The following is a 224-nucleotide window of genomic DNA, read 5'->3' as shown; positions in this document are numbered from 1 at the left end:
TCCTCGGATTATGTCCACTCAAAAGAGACGCCTTAAAAAATAGATAAATAATAAAATAATAATAATTTATTGTGTGAGTTAAAGAAAATAAATGCCACATTTGGAAAAGACTCCTGGAAAACAACACTTAATCCTTCCCAATACCTTGCTCGTTGTTGCCATGGGAGGCTTAGGAGACGAAGACTGAGGCCCAAGGTAGGGGACCACCCTTTCCTTGGGCCTCA

Source organism: Penaeus vannamei, chromosome 8, assembly GCF_042767895.1.
Source record: "Penaeus vannamei isolate JL-2024 chromosome 8, ASM4276789v1, whole genome shotgun sequence".
NCBI classification, from domain to species: domain Eukaryota; kingdom Metazoa; phylum Arthropoda; class Malacostraca; order Decapoda; family Penaeidae; genus Penaeus; species Penaeus vannamei.
Note: the sequence above shows the minus strand (reverse complement) of the source record.